The sequence below is a fragment of the Primulina eburnea genome, chromosome 1 (genome assembly GCF_022965805.1).
Source record: "Primulina eburnea isolate SZY01 chromosome 1, ASM2296580v1, whole genome shotgun sequence".
NCBI lineage: Eukaryota > Viridiplantae > Streptophyta > Magnoliopsida > Lamiales > Gesneriaceae > Primulina > Primulina eburnea.
In genome coordinates, this window is record NC_133101.1 from 41,132,397 (window position 1) to 41,153,876 (window position 21,480).

Below are 21,480 nucleotides of genomic sequence, written 5' to 3' on the forward strand. Positions count from 1 at the left end.
GCTCTACAAGACCCAATATGATTTAATTAATTCAACACTTGAATTAATTTAATTATTTGGACCCTACTAGGCCCACTAGTGTTTAATTAATTCAACACATGAATTAATTTAATTTACTCCATAATAATGTTTATGAAAATCACAATTTTCAAATACATTATTTATTTGGCCAACTTTTAATTTAGGAACTCTTCCTCAAATTAAAAGTTACATTCTCCTAATAGAAGTCATACTTATATTTTTCCCTACGCTTATAAACTCCTTTACAAGCCGTTCAACACATTGAAATATTTTACTTCTCAACGGGACCTAGAAAGCTAGCACTTGTGTGGCCCTCAATGGTTCATTGATACAACTAGCCGTGGGTTCACATCTCCATGTGATTTGGACTAAACATTTCCTTATACGAGCATACCCTAGTTGCTCCATTCTTACTTATCAACTCCTTGATAACAAGAACGTCAGAACTCAAGTCTGATAGTACCCAACCAATCATGTTAAACGCCTAGCAGCATCGCTTACATGATTCCCTAGGTATCAAATGATAGTGCCTGCAAGAACCATCAATTATGGTTAGCGTACAGTACGGTCCCTTCAACTCATATATCCCGATCGATTCGACAACCATTGGTTTATCAAGAGTTTTCAATGAATCGATACTATGTGTCATGTCGTAGTTGCATCGATGGTGTAATCTATGAAACCCCTTTCATAATTACCACTATACTCTAATAAGAGATTTTAACCTACATACACATGAGAACACATATGATATCCATACCCATAGGTAAGCGGTGAATCCCCGAATACAATGCATCGACTCCTACATGTTTCGACAGAACACCCAACCTTGCCACCTGATGACCCCATGAGAGTCGGTAAACAAGTCAAAGTGTAATTCTAGCACATAGAGTCTCAATGTTGTCCCGGGTCATAAGGACTAATGGTGTACAACCATAAACTAGGACATTTCCACTCGGTAAGTGAGAACCACTTGGAAAGTCCTTTATGGAGGGTTGTTCAGTGCCCTCTACCAGGAGCACCTATCTGCATGCTTGGACATCACAATGTCCCCTACCAATGAAACATGGTACTCACATCGCAGATACTAGTCTCGAACTCGAGCGGCCTATATCCTTCTTAGTGGCGGCTGAATCGACTAGGAACTGTTTAGAATATACAGTATTCCAAATATGAGTTTCATGATACTCATCATATGAGCATCTAATATTCTTTCTACTATTTGTATATTCAAGGGCTTTATCTATGTAACTAGCATGGGTATACAGATAAAGAGGTGCCAAAATAATAATTTCAAATATTATTAAAATAAAGATTGCTTATACATAGAGTTTCATTGTGAACACTCGGCCAACACTTGGCTCGAAGTGCACCTACTCTAACAATCTCCCACTTGCACTAGAGCCAACTACCCATATGCTTCAAACCCAGTCGATTCGCGATGCTTCTTGAATAATGGTCCAGGCAAAGTCTTAGCTAGTGGATCAGCAACATTATCTGCGGAGCCGACTTTGTCGATCGAGACATCTCCTCTTTCCACAATCTCTCGGAGGATGTGGTACTTTCTCAATACATGTTTGGATTTCTGATGAGACCTTGGCTCCTTTGCTTGAGCTATAGCTCCCGTGTTGTCACACAACACCGGGACATGAGCAACTCCATTTGGAATGATGTCCTACTCTTGGACGAAATTCCTAATCCAAACAGCCTCCTTTGCTGCATCTGATGCAGCAATGTATTCGGCCTCTGTGCTGGAATCCGTAGTACAGTCTTGCTTGGAACCCTTCCAAGAGACAACATCACCATTGAGCATGAATACAAACCCAGAGGTTGAATTCGAGTCATCGATATCGCTTTGGAAGCTAGAGTCGGTATAGCCTTCCAATTTCAGTTCTCCACCCCATATACAAAGAACAAGTTATTGGTCCTTCTCAAATACTTGAAGATGTCTTTCACAGCTTTCCAATGTGGGAGACCAGGGTTCGACTGATATCTACTCACTACACTTAGTGCGAAAGCCACGTCTGGACGTGTAGATATCATCCCATACATGATGCTACCAATCGCAGATGCATAAGGAATGCGTGTCATCGCCACTATCTCTACATCAGTCTTGGGAGACATAGACTTGGATAGGGACACGCCATGACACATTGATAGATGTCCTCTCTTGGACTCATCCATCGAGAACCTCTTCACGATGGTATCAATGTATGTGGACTGGGTGAGACCAAGCAATCTTCTTGATCTATCTCTTAGATCTGTATTACCAATACAAAAGATGCTTCACCCAAGTCCTGCATCGAGAACTTACTCGCTAACCATATCTTAGTTGATTGCAACATTCCTACATCATTCCCAATGAGTAGATTGTCATCAACATACAACACCAGGAATGTCACAACACTCCCACTGACCTTCTTATACACACAGGGTTCCTCAGGATTCTTAGTAAAACCAAACTCTTTGATTGTACTATCGATTCTGAGGTTCCAACTCCTAGATGCCTGCTTTAGACCATAAATAGATCTTTGAAGTTTGCATACCATATGCTTACTTCCGATAGATGTAAACCCTTCGGGTTGAGACATGTAAATCTCTTCCTTAATATCCCCATTAAGAAAGGCTGTCTTAACATCCATTTGCCATATCTCATAGTCATACCATGCAGCTATGGCTAGCAAAATCATTATAGACTTGAACATTGCAACTGAAGAAAAGGTTTCCTCAAAGTCAACTCCTTGTCTTTGAGTATATCCTTTTGCCACCAATCGCGCCTTGAAGGTTAATACCTTCCCATCCGCCCCAAGTTTCCTCTTGTAAATCCATTTACACCCTATGGGAACAATTCCCTCAGGTGGATCCACGAGATTTTACACTTGGTTCGAATGCATGGAATTCATCTCAGATTCCATTGCTTCAAGCCACTTGAATGAATCGGCATCAGATAACGCTTTTTTGAAGATCCTTGGATCACATCCATGGTTAGGCTCATCATGGCCCTCTTCAAGAAGCAGATCATATCTCATAGGTGGTCTCGAGACTCTCTCGGATCTTCTAGGAGCTTGTATCTCCTCTCTTGGCTCTACGGGTGTGGGCTCTATAATTGTGGGTGTCTCTCGAACCTCTTCGAGTTCTATCATTTCGCCTTTTCTATCCAATAGAAATTCCTTTTCCAAAAAGGTTGCATTCCTAGAAACAAACACCTTTGTTTCTTGGGGATGATAGAAGTAGTATCCAACCGAATTCTTTGGATATCCCACAAAGTAACTTAAAATGGATCGACTATCCAATTTATCTCCCACTACCTGCTTCACATAAGCAGGGCACCCCCATATTCTAAGATAAGAATATTTGGGTGGATTACCCATTCATATCTCATATGGTGTCTTGTCAACTGCCTTTGAATGGACATTGTTCAACAATAGTGCCGCTGTCTCAAGCGCATATCCCCAAAAGGATGGCGGCAACTCCGTGAACCCCATCATAAACCGAAGCATGTCCATCAAAGTCCGGTTACGATGCTCCGAAACACCATTCAACTGTGGTGTAGTAGGCGGAGTCCACTGCGAGAGAATCCCATTCTCCCTAAGATACTCTCGGAACTCGTCACTCAAGTACTCACCACCTCGATCCGATCGAAGTGTCTTGATGCTTCGTTCCAACTGTTTCTCTACTTCACTTCTGAATTCTTTGAACCTTTCAAAGGCTTCAAACTTGTATTTCATCAAATACACATACCCATACCTCGAAACGTCATCGGTAAAGGTGATGAAGTAGGCATGTCCATGCTTAGTGGTGATGCTAAGCGGACCACACACATTGGTAAGGATCAAATCCAATAACCCTTTGGCTCGCTCCGACATGGCCCTTAAAGGGAATTTTGGTCATCTTTCCTTTCAGACACGATTCGCAAGACGTGAGAGCATTAATATCAGGCATATCAAACATGCCCACTCCCAGTAGCTTGTTCATCCTTCTTAGGGAAATATGTTCTTAATCGAGCATGCCACAATTGTGCCGAATTAAGAGTATCTTGTTTTAGCTTGTTTGTTGTTGTTATAGCTTGGAAATTGTTTAGTAGAATATCTTTCAATTTTAACTTATAGAGATCGTTTTCAAGTTCTCCAGTACCAATTAAACATTCATTCTTGTAAATGTTGCAAACAACTTTGCTAAATAAACAAGAATGTCCATTTTTATCAAGCATAAAAATGGAAACAATGTTTTTCACCAAATTAGGTACAAACAAAACATCTCTTAAAATCAACTTAAAATCATTGTTCAACAATAAGTAAACATTTCCTTTGGCCTTGGCACCAACTCTTGCTCCATTGCCCATCCTCAAGAAGGTCTCACCATCCCTAAGCCTTCTACTTCTTCCCATCACCTGTAACTCATTATAGAGATGTGAGTCACAAGCGGTATCCAATACTCAAGAAGTAGAGTTAATTGAAATGTTTACTTCAATTTAGAACATTCCATTTCCAGAACCTTTCTGGGCAAGATATTCTCTGTAGTTACGCCTCCAATGTTCAGGCTTCTTGCAGTGAAGACAAACATCAGTAGTCTTGTCAGCCTTCACTGGTATGGCTGCCACAACGGGACTCGGAGATTGCCTCTTCAAGGGCACGTTCTTCTTGGGACGCTGGAAAGAATGCTTCTTTCCCTTCCCAGGTGGACAGGTCTTCATACCAGATGAAGAGCCCACATAAAGAACCGACTTCTCATCTTTCATAAAATTCTGCATATGACACTTGGCTTTCAAGTCATGGTCACACCATTCCTTGTAAGTTTGCAATTCCTCAGGAGTGCAGTCAGTCGGAGCCTCAACAGGGGGCGACTCAGTCAGTGTATATGCTATCCTTTCCGAATTCAAGACAATTTTTAGGTTTCTCAGCCAATTGAGGTAGTTAGGTCCAGTTAATACGTGTTTGTCGAGTATTGCAGATAGAGGATTGCGAATCGAAGACATTGTCAAAAATTGTACTGAAAAGTAAGAACAGATAAACGTTGATGACTATTTTAAAATATTTAGTAAGATATAAAGTATGGACTTTAACTTTATAAATTTTCGCTCCCACTGTTTTGACATTTTCACTACCCTCTAGTGAAAACGGGAAACTCCTTTCCTCAGTAGGTACGTAAGGTCCAATTAGCGAATTATGATCCCGAATAACATCAGCCAATCACAATTCCTAAAAGGTAGTTTCCAATTGCATCACTATGCAACCCTTTACGTAAACTTTTGTCTCACGTTTGATTAGGACCCAATAATATGACGTCGTTCATCTTCACATGTCAAGCCTTACCCATCGATGATGAACCTTATTGGACGGTCGCCATGAGTTCCCCCAATAATATGAGCCGAAATCATGGGAGTTCCATGTTGTTCACATCACCATGTTAATGGATGTCACAGCTTTCCGGCACCCAGGGCCCCCTCAATAATATGAGCCGAGCCCCAAGCACGGGTAGCGTTCATCATGCACCCATTGTCGATGGAAGACATGGAAATTATAAACAAATTTATAATTCCCCTTTTCGGGCTTGATATTAATTTTGAATCTTATTCAAAATGAGGGTTTTTAATTTTGAAAGGTTTCATCATTAATTTTATTTAAAAGCTCTCCATGTTTGATCGTATGTTTGCCGGATTCATGCAACTTTGTTTTTATCATAATAATAACGCACATACTCATTATTTATAACATATCATGCATATAATATAAACAGTAAACAAACAAGGATGATCAATCGCCCCAACACTAATGGCCCATGTGAGCTAAACGCGGGCCTAGGTCCAATCCTAGGGAAATGCAAGGGATGCAAATGCAACTATTACATTAGCTTCCAATATTTACATGTTTTCGATCTTCATAATCATCATGGCCACCATCTTCCAATCTTGATCTTTCACTATACTAATATTTACAAATAAATATTTATGGCAAATAGGGATACATCTAATGGGGGTGGGAACGGACCATAAACCAAGCCCACTTTAAATTTGATAATTATTACAATCATTCAACACAAAATATCCTAGCATACACCTAGCAAATTGGGCTTGGGCTTTTGATAATCCTTCATGCATAATATCACATACCATACACCATCAATTAATTATCACAATATGTGGGGACCCGAGCTCTAACTCAGTTTTTTCGGGATTAATCGGATCGTTGTTCAAAAATACGGGTCAAAATTTTGCTTTTAACATTAAATCAAATGTATATAAACAAGCATGATGAAATTCTATATTTTATTTCAATAAACATAAATATACTAACATGTCTTGTTTCATCCATATTCTACAAACCAATATTTAAATACAGTACATGTCAAAAGTACAAACTACTAGTTCATCTGCTACGCCCGTGATCACCACGCTATGTCCATCTCTCATCTCTGTCGCGACCCTGATCCTGCCCCACCTGTTGTTATGCACACATACAGACATAACAACAGCCGGAAACTCCGGTGAGAACAAATCCCAGTATAAAACATGTATTCCAACTGGTACATAATCCTATATCATGAATGAAAGCAATAACAATAGGCTCCATAGTCTATGAAACCAATCTATATAAGCATACAATTCAAATCAAATCATGTCTTGACTTGACTCAACTCTAATTCTAGGGATCTCGGTGTGAATAAGACGTCACTGTCTGCCACCTACCCTCCCAATCGGGGTGACGGTACGTCTTATTCCTAGACTTCGGTCATGTCTGTATCGAATGTCTACAATTGGAGGAAGTCTTCTCCTATGAGTCGATACACCGAACGTCTAGAAGTTTGGAAAATCTGCCAAGGACTCTCCTATCTTAAATGCATGAATATACATCTATAAATGCATCATCATATCAAGAGATTTGAATATAAATCTATAAACAAATCACAATTATATCAAAAGATAAATAACTATTCTAGTATGTGATTTTGTTGGGAAACTCAAATTGAATCTCATTTGAGTTGTATCTCCCCAAACAAACATTGAATTATACCTTTCGTCGCACAATTTCTGTCGATGTCGAAGTCTCGATGTCAAAGTCGCCAACACAAATCTGAAATGGCCATCACCAATGTACATTCTATCAAGCTCTAGTACACCACACAATACCCATAAGAATCAATATTTCATTTCAATTCATTTCGACGGCCTAACGGCAGATGCTCGATATACCGATCAACTCATATAACAATAATCAATAACCATAATCCATAATCTCCAGGAATCACATCATTAACACATATCAATTCTGATATTTGCACATTCCCAACTCGGTACATGCTGTAAAATCGTTGAAATAGCATACGGTACTATTTCTTCGCTCCGATTTCGAATATACTATATTCCACATGATAAGAACTCATACTCATCATCATATCAAAATTCTTTCAATACATGAAATCCAAATCATGCTAGAACTGAACAATACTTACATCTCTATATAGCTCTTGATGCACGGAACACAAATCTATGCTTGAATTGAAGTTTGGATGTGTAATTCTTTCACAAATCAACTTCTAAGTTATGAAGAAGGTTTGGAACCCTTTTTCCTTTCCTTTTCAGCTGATGGAATCTGAAGGAATGAAGACACATACACATATATATCCTGCATGTTGAGATGCAAGTGTCTTATTTTTCAAGCACCACGTATGACCGCGGGTGCGGTGGCTTCAGCAGCGCGGGTGCGCTCAAGCTTCGGCGAGTCTTCAAAAAATTCATAAAAGTCGACCGCGGGTGCAGTGTCATTTCTGTAAATAATTTATAACTCTCTGTCCATCAACCGCGGGTGCACTCCCTCTGGACCGCGGGTGCGGTGACCCTACTGTAAAAATGGACAACTTTCTGCCCATGCACCGCGGGTGCGGTGTGCTTCTTAGTACGGGTGCAGTGTCCCCTCGGCCTCACCTTCAAAGTTTAGAATTAATTAACCACAGGTGCGGTCTATGCCTAGGCGCGGGTGCGGTCTTCATTTCGTGCCACCCTTCATAATCTCATTTGATCAATCTATAATATAGGGCATTACATTTCTCCCCCCCTTAGGCATAAGTTCGTCCTCGAACTTGCAACAATAAATTAAGGTATGTAAAAGAAGCAATGTAATCAAAACTGAATAAATACTTACGTCATCGAAATAACTCGGGATGTTTCTGTCTCATATCTGCTTCTGTCTCCCAAGTCGCTTCCTCGATGCCATGATGACTCCACTGAACTTTCACTAGCGGAATAGTCTTCGTTCTGAGCTGCTTCTCTTTCCGATCAAGAATCTGTATTGGTTGCTCAACATAACTTAAAGTCTGATCAAGCTCGGCTTCGTCAGGCTGAATGACATGAGAAATATCTGGCATATATCTACGCAACATCGAGACATGAAAAACGTCATGTATCCTAGATAAAGAAGGAGGAAGAGCCAGTCGATAGGCTCGATCGTCAATCTTTTCAAGAATCTTGTATGGACCGATGTATCTAGGAGACAACTTCCCGCATTTGCCAAATCTGACAACGCCTCTGAAAGGAGAAATCTTCAAGAATACTCTGTCTCCCTGTTCAAATACTAACGGTCTACGTCGGATATTGGCATATTTGGCTTGCCTATCCTGTGCCGTCTTCATTCTCTTCTGAATAATCTTTACTTTTTCAGTCATCTCACGTATCATATAAGACCCAAGTTCTGGTACCTCAGAGATATCATCCCAGTACAACGGAGATCTGCACTTCTTGTCATACAAAGCTTCAAACGGTGCCATCTCGATACTCGTCTGATAGCTGTTGTTTTATGAGAATTCACAAAGTGGGATTGAATCTTGCCAACTAGTGCCAAATTCTAACACTACAGCTATCAGCATGTCCTCTAAAGTCTGGATAGTCCGCTCTGACTGTCCATCTGTCTGGGATGATAAGCAGTACTCAGGTGCAATGTCGTACCTAAAGCCTGCTACAAACTGTGCCATAAGTGTGAAGTGAATCGTGGATCACGATCTGATACGATAGACTTCGGCACACCATGCAATCTGACTACCTCTCTGATATATATCTCAGCCATCTGATCGTGTCGGTATGTCATTCTGTATGGAATAAAACACGTTGATTTGGTTAATCTGTCAATAATGACCCAAATCGCATCACAGCCCCGAGATGATTGAGGTAACTTCGTCACGAAATCCATAGAAATGTGATCCCATTTCCATTTAGGAATAGACAAACTCTGAAGTAGACCTCCGGGCTTCTTTCTCTCGGCCTTTACCTGTTGGCAATTCAAACACTTAGACACAAATCCTGCAATGTCTGATTTCATCTGTTTCCACCAGAATTGTGTCTTCAAGTCATTTTACATCTTTCTGCCACCAGGATGGATGCTGAACTGAATACAGTGCGCTTCTGACAGAATCTGATGCCTCAAATCTGAAACATCTGGCACTACAAGATGGTTATTCACGTACAGAACATGATTACGTACCTGATATTCTGACATATGTCCTGATCTGGCCATCTGAATCGATTTCTGAACATTCTGATCTGTTCTTTGGGCTTCCTTGATTCTCATAATCTAATATGGCTCAATTTGAATCGAAGCAAGTCGTAACGGCCTACTATCTATGTCAAATGCTAATCCAGACAAACTGCAATCTTCAACTAAATTCGAAACACCTATCGTTGATAAGGATAGAGCACATACCTTTCGACTCAAGGCATCCGCTGCTGCATTTGACTTCCTTGGATAGTATTTGACCTCGCAATCAAAGTCTTTCAGCAAGTCGAGCCATCTGCGCTGTCTCATGTTCAATTCTGACTGAGAAAACAAGTGCTTTAGGCTTTTATGATCAGAGTAGATTTCAAATTTCTCGCCATAAAGATAATGAAGCCAAATCTTCAGTTCAAATACGATAGCCGCCAATTCAAGATCATGAATGGGGTATCGAATCTCGTGTGGCTTCAGCTGTCTAGAGGCATATGCGATCACATGACCTCCCTGCATAAGAACACATCCTAGCCCTCTGTGTGATGCATCACAATATACAACGAAATCGCCAGTACCTGAAGGAATCATCAAGACAGGTGCACTGGTTAGCCTCTTCTTCAATTCTAAGAAACTGGACTAGCAATCCTCAGACCACACAAACGGTGCATTCTTTTGTGTCAGCTGGGTAATCGGTTTTGCAATACTGGATAAATCCTTAATGAATCATCTATAGTATCCTGACAGACCCATGAAACTGCGTATCTCAGGCACAGAGGTTGGTCTCGACCAACTGATCACAGCATCAACTTTACTCGGATCCACGGAAATACCGTCTCCAGATATGATATGACCCAAGAAGACAACCTGTCTCAGCCAAAACTCACACTTTGACAGTTTAGCATATAATCTTTCATTTCTCAATGTTTGCAACACAACCCTCAAATGATTGACATGTTCATTCAGATTCTTAGAATACACCAATATATCATCAATAAAAACAATCACAAACTCATCCAAGTACCTCTGAAATACACGGTTCATTAATCCCATGAACACTGCTGGTGCATTCGTTAAACCAAAAGGCATGACAACAAACTCATAGTGCGCATACCTGGTTTGGAATGCTGTCTTCGGTATATCAACATCTCGAACTTTGAGTTGGTGATATCCCGATCGCAAATCAATCTTAGAATAGATAGAAGATCCATGCAACTGATCAAATAAGCCGTCGATACGAGGCAATGGATACTTGTTCTTTATCGTTGCCTTGTTCAGTTGCCTGTAATCTATACATAATCTCATAGAACCGTCTTTCTTTCGCACGAATAGCACTGGAGCGCCCCAAGGAGATACACTAGGTCTGATATATCCCTTGGCTAAAAGATCTTCTAGTTGTGATTTCAATTCTTTCAGCTCTATGGGCGCCATCCTATACGGAGCTCTCGAAATAGGAATGGTACCAGGAGTCAGATCAATGCTAAAATCTACCTCTCGGGCTGGAGGTAACCCTGGAATCTCATCAGGAAATACATCTGCAAATTCCCGCACTACTGGAAAATCTGCCAATGCCGGGCTCGATTTCTGTAACTCTACAGAATAAATAAGGAACCCCTCTGCTCCTTTCTGCAACAATTTATTCATAGTCAAGGCAGATACTAAGGGAATCCGAGATCTAGAACACTTACCGTAGAATTTCCACTCTTCTGTCATTTCGGGTCTGAATCTGAAAATCTTGTGAAAACAGTCTACGGTGGCTATGTACTTAGTCAACATGTCAATCCCAAAAATACAATCAAAATCAGATAGACCAAGTACAACACAAGCTAAATCGATCTCATGTCCCTCAAACTGTAGTATGCAATGTCTAACTGAAGTCACAGATATCAAACTACTTCCCAACGAAGAGGAAATAGACACTACCGTAGACAATGACTCTACAGGCAATGCATGTTTCAATGCAAAACGTTCTGATATGAATGTATGTGATGCACTTGTATCTATCAATACATATGCAGGATAACTGCAAAGAAAACAGTTGCATGCAATCAAGTCGTCTGGTGCATCTTGAGCTTGCTCCTCCGTCAATGCAAACACCTGAGCCTGTTGTCTGGGAGGTTGGCTCACCGTCTGGCCACCTCTGGCTCTAGGCTGGGACTGTGTAGGCGTAGGCTGAAATGAATGGACAGATGATGCCTGCCTCTCAGGCTGAGTCACCGATGCTGATGACCCTGCACTCTGAAATCTCTAGGTACCTCTCTGGGGACAGACTCTAGCAAAGTGTCCCTGTTGCCTACAAATATTACATCGACCCATTACTCCCTGACACTGCTCAGTGGCATGCCTACCTACACAAGAACTACAATACACGCCTGTATACTTGGTACTCTGGCCAGGACCTCTCTGTCTCGACCCACTTGAGCTCGACGAACTGCTCCCTGATTTCTTAAATTGTTTGCCCTTGACTTTCAGCTGATCTTTCCTCCCGCTACTGCTACCACCACTTTCAATTTGAAGAGGGGGTTGAACTGAAGGTAGTGGCGGTCTAGGAGTCGGAACAACATAGGGAATGCTTCGCTGCCTTAGTAATCCAGCTTCTGTTCCCTTGGCACGGTTCAATGCATCAGTAAAGTTGTTAGGCCTACCGGTGTTCACCAAGGTGAAGATTTCTGGATTCAAGCCATTTATAAATTGGTCTGCAACGGCCTCTTCATTCTCGGCAACATGGGGAGCAAATCGCAGCAATGAGGAGAACTTGGCAACATATTCTTCTATATTCAGTTGTCCTTGCCTTAAATTTGCGAACTCGGCACCCTTATCTTTTCGGTAAGACACAGGGAAGAATCGCTAATAAAACTCAATCTTGAACACCTTCCAAGTAATCTGTGTACCACGGTGCTCCAATGCTCTCTTCATAGTAATCCACCAACTCTTGGCCACATCTTGCAGTTGGTGCCCAACTAATTTCACTCGTCGGTCATCAGTGTACTCAAGAGATTCGAATAACATCTCGATATACACTAGCCAACTTTCACACTCGACTGTATTTTTTGTGCCTTTCAGTGTCGGTGGTCGGAAAGACTGAAACCTTTAAGCAAAGTCTCCATCGGTGTAGCAGTCACGTCCATCGGATCACTGGACGTACTGCCCTGTTCTGGTGCCCGACCTGTTGCTGGTTGCGGTACTCGTCGAGGCGGCATATCTGAATATCAAACAGATTAATACACAATCTATATAATCTGTCTCAGCCCTCCTCTGATCATATACCTCTGATCCAGAATCGGTTCTGATTCAGTCTTGACAATTATATGCTAAAAATCAACTCAGATATAATACAACATATAATAGGGAAATCAATAAATCATGCTAGCATATCAAAAGCAAGGAAGATGACTCGATCTACCCCGCTCATTCTATTCTATCTCAGTCTACAGAACCTACTGCTCTGATACCACCTATTGTGGGGACCCGGGCTCTAACTCAGTTCTTTCGTGAATAATCGGATCATTGTTCAAAAATACGGGTCAAAATTTTGCTTTTAACATTAAATCTAATGTATATAAACAAGCATGATGAAATTCTATATTTTATTTCAATAAACATAATTATACAAACATGTCTTGTTTCATCCATATTCTACAAACCAGTATTTAAATACAGTACATGTCAAAAGTACAAACTACTAGTTCATCTGCTACGCCCGTGATCACCACGCTATGTCCATCTCTCATCTCTGTCGCGACCCTGATCCTGCCCCACCTGTTGTTATGTACACATACAGACATAACAACAGCCGGAAACTCCGGTGAGAACAAATCCCAGTATAAAACATGTATGCATGCTGATACATAATCATATATCATGAATGAAAGCATTAACAATAGGCTCCATAGTCTATGAAACCAATCTATATAAGCATACATTTCAAATCAAATCATGTCTTGACTCGACTCAACTCTAATTCTAGGGATCACGGTGTGAATAAGACGTCACTGTCTGCCACCTACCCTCCCAATCGGGGTGACGGTACGTCTTATGCCTAGACTTCGGTCATGTCTGTATCGAATGTCTACAATTGGAGGAAGTCTGCTCCTATGCGTCGATACACCGAACGTCTAGAAGTTTGGAAAATCTGCCAATGACTCTCCTATCTTAAATGCATGAATATACATCTATAAATGCATCATCATATCAAGAGATTTGAATATAAATCTATAAACAAATCACAATTATATCAAAAGATAAATAACTATTCTAGTATGTGATTTTGTTGGGAAACTCAAATTGAATCTAATTTGAGTTGTATCTCCCCAAACAAACATTGAATCATACCTTTCGTCGCACAATTTCTGTCGATGTCGAAGTCTCGATGTCAAAGTTGCCAACACAAATGTGAAATGGCCATCACCAATGTACATTCTATCAAGCTCTAGTACACCACACAATACCCATAAGAATCAATATTTCATTTCAATTGATTTCGACGGCCTAACGGCAGATGCTCGATATACCGATCAACTCATATAACAATAATCAATAACCATAATCCATAATCTCCAGGAATCACATCATTAACACATATCAATTCTGATATTTGCACATTCCCAACTCGGTACATGCTGTAAAATCGTTGAAATAGCATACGGTACTATTTCTTCGCTCCGATTTCGAATATACTATATTCCACATGATAAGAACTCATACTCATCATCATATCAAAATTCTTTCAATACATGAAATCTAAATCATGCTAGAACTGAACAATACTTACATCTCTATATAGCTCTTGATGCACAGAACACAAATCTATTCTTGAATTGAAGTTTGGATATGTAATTCTTTCACAAATCAACTTCTAAGTTATGAAGAAGGTTTCGAACCCTTTTTCCTTTCGTTTCTCAGCTGATCGAATCTGAAGGAATGAAGACACATACACATATATATCCTGCATGTTGAGAGGCAAGTGTCTTATTTTTCAAGCACCACGTATGACCGCGGGTGCGGTGGCTTCAGCAGCGCGGGTGCACTCAAGCTTCGGCGAGTCTTCCAAAAATTCATAAAAGTCGACCGCAGGTGCGGTCAGTTCTGCACCGCGGGTGCGGTGTCATTTCTGTAAATAATTTCCAACTCTTTGTCCATCAACCGCGGGTGCACTCCCTCTGGACCGCGGGTGCTGTGACTCTACTGCAAAAATGGCCAACTTTCTGCCCATGCACCGCGGGTGAGGTGTGCTTCTTATTGCGGGTGCGGTGTCCCTCGGCCTCACCTTCAAAATTTAGAATTAATTAACCGCAGGTGCGGTCTATGCCTAGGCGCAGGTGCGGTCTTCATTTCAAGCCACCCTTCATAATCTCATTTGATCAATCTATAATCTAGGGCATTACACAATAATTAATTGATCCAATATTATATATCTTGAACCAATCATTAACCGCCACGATTATAAACTAAACTAACAAAGTATACAAACACCTTTGTCTACTTTCCAATTAATTTATTTATAACTGAATTTCTTGTAAATCACAATTTACTATAAATAATTAAAGTCCAACTTCAATTATTTATTTTATGAGAAAAATTTTGCAACTTTTGTAATTTTAAACTTAAGGGCCCAAAAAACTCATTTTTCACCAAAAATATTTTGGCCCATTTAAAATTCACAAATAAGTTAGCCATCCAATGGCCCAACAACATCAAGACCCATGACACTTTGATAATCCAAAACACTTTTGGAAACCCTAGTCGTCATCGCCGTCGCCGGAGCCCCGTCGCCGGATTCCGACGACAAAAAATATTTTTTTATTAAAATAAGGGCTGTTCGGGCAGCCCACGGGCAACCCGAGCAGCCCGAAATGGGCAGCATGTTGCTGCCCGAAATTTTCCCCAAAAGACCTTGATTTTGTTGCAAAAATTTCATCTCATGCGGTTAGAAATCGACCTCATATAATATCATGTATATGCTACAAAAAAAACTAGTTTCCTTAGCTCATGATACCAATTGAAAGGGTTCGATTTTAGGTGACCGAAAGCACAACGGAAGTTCAAAAATTTAATTTTGAACAAGAAAATTTCGGCCACCTCATGTACTAGGTGTAGCAAATACAAAAACACCAAAATGTAATACATAGGGTGTTTATAGAAATGTACCTATCAACATCTTGAGGTTGATGATGGCTCCAACTTAGTTGTCAAGCAACTAAGCTCTTCAATGGCAAGACAATCTTCAAGCTTCCCTTTGAGCCCACCTTGCTCAAATATTAAGCCCACCACCAACTAGCTAGAACCACTCTAATTTTGCACAAGAAAAATTAGAGCATTTTTCTTTGAGAAGTGTATTGTTTGCTCAACCATTGAAGAACAAAAATGATGGAGAAAAGAGTTGGAAATTTCGGCCATAGGGGGTGGGAGGAGAGAAGGGAGAATTTTCTTGGTGCTTGAAAAAGTGATTGATTGTCCGAAAGGCATGCCATGCCTTGGATGTGGAAAAAGTTGTCTCCCAACCCTTCACCTCCCATGCATGCTTTCCTATTTGGGCTTGTAACAATTACAAGGCCCATGGACTTTAATTTAATTGTCTCAAACATATTTGAGCCCAATTAAACCTTACTTGATATTACTCAAGTCACTAATTGAATAATTATTTTACTATTGGGCTCTACAAGACCCAATATGATTTAATTAATTCAACACTTGAATTAAATTAATTATTTGGACTCTACTAAGCCCACTAGTGTTTAATTAATTCAACACATGAATTAATTTAATTTTTTCCATAATAATGTTTATTAAAATCACAATTTTCAAATACATTATTTATTTGGCCAACTTTTAATTTAGGAACTCTTCCTCAAATTAAAAGTTACATTCTCCTTATAGAAGTCATACTTATATTTTTCCCTACGCTTATAAACTCATTTATAAGCCGTTCAACACATTGAACTATTTTACTTCTCAACGGGATCTAGAAAGCTAGCACTTGTGTGACCCTCAATGGTTCATTGATACAACTAGCCGTGGGTTCACATCTCCATGTGATTTGGACTAAACATGTCCTTATACGAGTATACCCTAGTTGCTCCATTCTTACTTATCAACTCCTTGATAACAAGAACGTCAGAACTCAAGTCTGATAGTACCTAACCAATCATGTTAAACGCCTAGCAGCATCGCTTACATGATTCCCTAGGTATCAAATGATAGTGCCTGCAAGAACCATTCAATTATGGTTAGCGTACAGTACGGTCCCTTCAACTCATATATCCCGATCGATTCGACAACCATTGGTTTATCGAGAGTTTTCAATGAATCGATACTATGTGTCATGTCGTAGTTGCATCGATGGTGTAATCTATGAAACCCCTTTCATATTTACCACCATACTCTGATAAAAGATTTCAACCTACATACACATGAGAACACATATGATATCCATACCCGAAGGTAAGCAGTGAATCCCCGACTACAATGCATCGACTCCTACATGTTTCGACAGAACACCTAACCTTGCCACCTGATGACCCCATGAGAGTCGGTAAAAAAGTCAAAGTGTAATTCTATCACATAGAGTCTCAATGTTTTCCCGGGTCATAAGGACTAATGGTGTACAACCATAAACTAGGACGTTTCCACTCGATAAGTGAGAACCACTTGGAAAGTCCTTTATGGAGGGTTGTTCAGTGCACTCTACCAGAAGCACCTATCTGCATGCTCGGACATCACAATGTCCCCTACCAATGAAACATGGTACTCACATCGCAGATACTAGTCTCGAACTCGAGCGGCTTATATCCTTCTTAGCGGCGGCTGAATCGACTAGGAACTCTTTAGAATATACAGTATTCCAAATATGAGTTTCATGATACTCATCATATTACATCTAATATTCTTTCTACTATTTTTATATTCAAGGGCTTTATCTATGCAACTAGCATGGGTATACAGATAAAGAGGTGCCAAAATAATAATTTCAAATATTATTAAAATAAAGATTGCTTATACATAGAGTTTCATTGTGAACACTCGGCCAACACTTGGCTCGACGTGCACCTACTCTAACAATATCATCACCAACAGGAACGCAAATACTGAAAGCGGACCGGTTACGGTGGCCGGAAACGCAACGGAAGCATAAAAACGAAATTTTTATTAAAAATTTTCGGCCACCCCCAAAAATCTTGTGCAATATTTACTAAAAACAAAACACCATTCATAGGATGTTAAAGAAATGTACCTATCAACTTTAAAAGTTGATTGTGGCTCCAACTTTGTTGTAAACAACAAAGCTCTTCAAGGTTGAAGATCTACAAGCCTCCAACTCCCTTTTCTCCAAAATAAGGCCCACCACCAACTAGGTAAATCCCCTCTTAATTTGCACTAGAAAATTAAGAGGATTTTTCAAAGAGAAGTGTGTGTTCTTAAACAATTCAAGAACACAAAAATGGAGAGAAAAATTGGAGAGAAAGTGAGAGATAGATTTCGGCCATCACCATGTGAGAATGGGGGAGAATGAGTTGTCTTGGGGGTGCAAAAAGTAGTTCCAAAAAAGTTGCATGCCATGTATTATTTTAATCAAAAGTATTCCCCAACTCTTCACCTCCCATGCATGTATATTATATAGTTTTTTATCAAATAAAAAACCATGGACTAAATTTAATTATCTCAAACATATTTGAGACTAATTAAACATTACTTGAATTTACCCAAGTCCCACTAGTTAAATAATTAATTTAAATTGAGCTCTACAAGACTCAATATAATTTAATTAATTCAACACTTGAATTAATTTAATTATTTTGACTCTACTAGGTCCACTAGTATTTAATTAATTCAACACTTGAATTAATTTATTTAGTCCATAATAATATTTATGAAAATCACAATTTTCAATTGCATTATTCTCTTGGCCAAATTTTAATTTAGGAACACTTCCATAAATCAAAGTTTACATTTCTCTCATAGAAGTCATACTTCTATTTTTCCTTACACTTATAAACACATTTATAAGCCGTTCAACACTTTGAACTATTTTCTCCTTTATAGAAGTCATACTTCTAAATTTTACTTACGCTTATAAACACCTTTATAAGCCGTTCAACACATTGAACTAATTTACTTCTCATCGGGATTTACAAAGCTAGTACTTGTGTGGCCCTCAATGGTTCATTGATACAACTAGCCGTGGGTTCACATCTCCATGTGATTCGGACTAAACATGTCCTTATTCGAGCATACCCCAATTGCTCCATTCTTACTTATCAACTCCTTGATAGTAAGAACGTCAGAACTCAAGTCTGATAGTACCCAACCAATCACGTTAAACGCCTAGCAGCATCGCTTACGTGATTCCCTAGGTATCACATGATAGTGCCTGCAAGAACCATTCTATTATGGTTAGCGTACAGTACGGTCCCTTCAACTCATATATCCCGACCGATTCGACAACCATTGGTTTATCGAGAGTTGTCAATGAATCGATACTATGTGTCATGTCGTAGTTGCATCAATGGTGTAATCTATGAAACCCCTTTCATAATTACAACCATACTCTGGCCAGAGATTTCAACCTACATACACATGATAACACATAGGATATCCATACCCGAAGGTAAGCGGTGAATCCCCGACTACAATGCATCGACTCCTATGTGTTTCGACAGAACACCCAACCTTGCCACCTGATGACCCCATGAGAGTCGGTAAACAAGTCAAAGTGTAATTCTAGCACATAGAGTCTCAATGTTGTCCCGGGTCATAAGGACTAATTCTGTACAACCATAAACCAGGACTTTTCCACTCGATAAGTGAGAACCACTTGGAAAGTCCTTTTATGGAGGGTTGTTCAGTGCACTCTACAAGGGTCACCTATCTGCATGTTCGGACATCACAATGTCCCCTACCAATGAAACATGGTACTCACATCGCAGATACTAGTCTCTAACTCGAGCGGCCTATATCCTTCTTAATGGCGGCTGAATCGACTAGGAACCGTTTAGAATATACAGTATTACAAATATGAGTTTCATGATACTCATCATATGAGCATCTCATATTCTTTCTACTATTTGTATATTCAAGGGCTTTATCTATGCAGCTAGCATGGGTATACAGATAAAGATTTGCCAAAATAATAATTTCAAATATTATTAAAATAAAGACTGCTTACACATAGAGTTTCATTGTGAACACTCGGCCAACACTTGGCTCGACGTGCACCTACTCTAACAATCTCCCACTTGCACTAGAGCCAACTACCCATGTGCATTAAACCCATTGATTCGCGATGCTTGTCGAATAATGGTCTAGGTAAAGGCTTAGCTAGTGGATCAACAACATAATCTGCGGAGCCGACATTGTCAATAGACACTACTCTTCTTTCCACAATCTCTCCGAGGATGTGGTACTTTCTCAATACGAGTTTGGATTTCTGATGAGACCTTGTCTCCTTTGCTTGAGCTAAAGCTCCCGTGTTGTCACACAACACCGGGACAGGAGCAACTTCATTAGGAATTACGTCCAACCCTTAGACGAAATTCTTTATCCAAACAGCCTCTCTTGCTGCATCTCATGCAGCAATGTATTCGGCCTCTGTGCTGGAATCCGTAATATTGTCTAGCTTGGAACTCTTCCAAGAGACAGCAGCACCTTTGAGCATGAATACAAAACTAGAGGTTGACTTCAGGTTATCGATATCGCTTTGGAAGCTAGAGTCGGTATAGTCTTCCAATTTCAGTTCTCTACCCCCATAGACCAAGAACAACTTATTGGTCCTTCTCAACAACTTGAGGATGTCTTTCACAGCTTTATAGTGTGGAAGACCGGGGTTCGATTGATATCTCTTCACTACACATAGTGAAAACGCCACGTCAGGACGTGTAGATATCATCCCATACATGATGCTACCATTTGCCGAAGCATACGGAATGCGTGTCATCGCCACTATCTCTGCATCAGTCTTGGGAGACAGACTTGGATAGGGACACGCCATGACACATTTGTAGATGTCCTCTCACGGACTCATCCATCGAGAACCGCTTCACGATGGTATCATGTATGTGGACTGGGTGAGACCAAGCCATCTTTTCGATCTATCTCAATAGATCTGTATCCCAATACAAAAGATGCTTCACCCAAGTCCTGCATCGAGAACTCACTCGCTAATCATATCTTAGTTGATTGCAACATTCCTACATCATTCCCAATGAGTAGAATGTCATCAACATAAAATACCGGGAATGTCACAACACTCCCACTGACCTTCTTATACACACAGGGTCCCTCATGATTCTTAGTAAATCAAACTCTTTGATCGTACTATCGAATCTGAGGTTCCAACTCCTAGATGCCATCTTTAGACCATAAATAGATCTCTGAAGTTTGCATACCATATGCTCACTTACGACAGATGTAAACCCTTCAGGTTGAGACATGTAATTCACTTTCTTAAAATCCCCATTAAGAAAGACTGTCTTAACATCCATCTGTCATATCTCATAGTCATACCATGCAGCTATGGCTAGCAAAATCCTTATGGACTTGAACATTGCGACTGGGAAAAGGTTTCCTCAAGGTCAACTCCTTGTCTTTGAGTACATCCTTTTGCCACCAATCGCGCCTTGAAGGTCAATACCTTCCCATCCGCCCCAAGTCCCTGTGGGAACAGTTCCCTCAGATGGATCCACAAGATCCTACACTTGGTTCGAATGCATGGAATTCAACTCAGATTCCATTGCTTCAAGCCACTTGGATGAATCGGCATCAGATAACGCTTCCTTGAAGGTCCTTGGATCACATCCATGGTTAGGCTCATCATGGCCTTCTTCAAGAAGCTGACCATACCTCATGGGTGGTCTCGAGACTTTCTCGTATCTGCTAGGAGCTTGTATCTCCTCTCTTGGCTCATCGGGTGTGGGTTCTATAATTGTGGGTGTCTCTCGAACCTCTTCGAGTTCTATCATCTGCCTTTTCTATCCAATAGAAAATCCCTTTCCAA